Raw genomic sequence first — 2,491 nt, forward strand, 5'->3', positions numbered from 1 at the left:
AACACTTAGTGACCATATTTCTGTCATAGCCCAAGCCACGTTCTCCACGTGACCAAGCTGCAGCCTGGTGACATGGAGAGCCTGCCAAAACCTCCCATTTTTTACCTGGCACTTTCTGGGATGGGCACATCATTAATGTATTGACTTGAGTATCCAGAAGAGCAGAGGGTTACCATAGGGATGGCATTTCTCCTTCTTCTGATTTGACCACGAAAAGTTATTCGTTTGCCACATCGGAGAAGCTGGAACTTGCAGACTGCTGCGAGACAGAGCTGCAGGTGGCTCCTGTGTGCCCAAACAGGCATTTTCATCCCAATATGTTTCTGCATGCATCTTGACGTGTCTGTGTCGAATGCGAGGTTCCAAATGTTTCTTTCCTTACCTGAGCAATAACTCCCTTTTATATAATAACACTTGAAAACAGTTAGAGCAAAGTCCCTCTTCCAAACTGCCTGTCAAGCTGGTGTGAATCTTCAGAGAAGCAAAACGTGCTTTTGCTGATGTAGTTGCCCCTAACTAGGTCAGCCAATCAAATCAGCTGCCAAGGCAAGATCCGCTGGATGCTGGAAAAGCTGCAGCTGCTTTGGGGTTTGGGTTTTTTGTTGGTATAAGAAAGTCATCTCTGCCTCTCTGCCAGGGCAGAAATTGCCACTGCAGAGTTGAGCTTAAACAATGGGCTCTGGGAGAGCATTTACAGACTTGAAACTGATGCCTGGAGTGGCTACCTAAAAACAGAGACTAGACAAGAATAAGAGAATAAAAATAGGTATTTATTTGAACGGCCTTCAAAGATACACCCTGGGCAGTCAAAAGGCTACATCCAAGATGGAGCCTGGGTCATGAGTTCTTCACAGTTTTGTAAGTTTGGTCCATTTCCGTATCAGGGTTAATTCTCCAATTATGACCCCAGTTAATGATGTAATTACCCCAAGTTTGCCCCTCTTCAGAGGCTTTCAGTTTACACATTTTGGGCCCTGGGACAATCGAAGTGTCCTTGGAGAGCAAACCTAGAGAGGCTTTGTTATGTCTAACTAGCACGAGAGAACAGTAGCTAACAGGCCACACGAAACTTCAGAGCTACACACTAGGCAGTACAGGACTTGAAAAAGAGAAAAGTTAAAACCTAAGGCATCAAAAGAAGCAGGTGGAGTCTTGTGTTTCCTTTTTCTCCAGGCTGAACTCCTGATAGCCACAGGAGGGACCCCACAGCTGCAGCAGCCCAAGCTATTCTCGGCTTTGCTGCGTCACTTCCTGAGCTGCTGCCTGCAGAAAAACGAGGAGCGGCGCTGGTCTGCCAAGGAGCTCCTGCAGGTAAAATGCAAAGGGGCTGCAGGTCAAACAGTGTCCGAGGATGGGCTCCTCCTCCACTGGAGCCCAAGGCATCAGATGAGCCCCCTTCCTCCTCATCTCCACTTCTGGTGCTTTTCAAATGAAAATGGCGAGGAATCCTGGGCTGGGCTGGCAGGGACCTGTAAAGGCCATCTGATCCATGTGGCCTGCAATGAGCAGGGATATCTTGAAAGAGATCAGGTTGCTCAGAGCCCCTTCCCACCTGACCTGGAATGTTTCCAGGGATGGGACACTTACCAGTTCTCAGGACAACCTGTGCCACTGTTGCAACACACACCTTAGACCTACTCGGAGTAAATCCCCTTTTCTTTTAAAAATATTACCCCTGCCTTTGAAGCACTGAGCTTGGAAAGCCATGGCTCATTGTTCTTGGCTGGCTTTTTTTTCCTTTGGGCAGCATCCATTTGTAACATCAGCCAAGCCTGTGTCCATCCTGCTGCCACTGATCCAGTCAGTGAAGAAGTGGAAGGAGGAGGAGAAAAGATGGCAGTGGCAATCCATCCATTCAGGACTATTTTCTTCATGACCAGTTTAGATTAGGATTGTAGAGTACAATTGTACTCTACATGGATGGCAAATAAATAAAGTTTCTGGAACCCCAACTCATCTGTAAGATTCCTTATTTCTCACCTTGTGATTAAGCTCAAGATTTCCTTCTGAATTGTCCGTTGTTCCTTAAAGGTGGAAAGTGACACTTATGACTTCTTTGGTATGGTTTATAAGTGGGGCAGGCTCTTCTTCATTCATCCTCTCCAAACCACACTGCCTTTGGAATACGGCACACTGGCCGTTTTTTGTCCAGCAATTGTGCTTGTAGTTGAGGCAGAAAGGGCAATGGCATTTGCAGGCAAAACCAGAGGAGGAGTGGTGCAGCCAAGACATCCTGTGCAGATGCAGGCGTTCAGCTGTGACTCGAGAGCATTGGGGTTCCTGCCACTTGGATTTGTATCCCTGAGTGCAATCTCTTTGGCTCGGGGAGAGTCTTGCTCAGCTGAGAAAGCAGAAAGGTCAGCGAGGGTGCTCTGAAAGGTCTCGTCTGATGCAGAGCTGTCAGCGACCGTGAGGTGAGAGTGGCCCAGCCTTGCCCGGGCCGGAGCCCCAGCAGAGCCCTGGCAGAGCCCAGAGCAGCCTGAGGCTCGGC

At 48.5% G+C, this 2,491-nt stretch overlaps 1 long non-coding RNA gene across 1 annotated transcript; it reads left to right on the forward strand.

Moving 5' to 3' along the window:
• Positions 1 to 1,104: 1,104 nt before the first annotated feature.
• On the forward strand, positions 1,105 to 1,952 carry LOC125320110. Its single transcript, XR_007201005.1, has 2 exons — positions 1,105 to 1,311; positions 1,748 to 1,952. It is a non-coding gene; the product is annotated as an uncharacterized LOC125320110 (long non-coding RNA).
• The last annotated feature ends 539 nt before the right edge of the window (positions 1,953 to 2,491 follow it).

Source organism: Corvus hawaiiensis, chromosome Z (assembly GCF_020740725.1).
Source record: "Corvus hawaiiensis isolate bCorHaw1 chromosome Z, bCorHaw1.pri.cur, whole genome shotgun sequence".
NCBI classification, from domain to species: domain Eukaryota; kingdom Metazoa; phylum Chordata; class Aves; order Passeriformes; family Corvidae; genus Corvus; species Corvus hawaiiensis.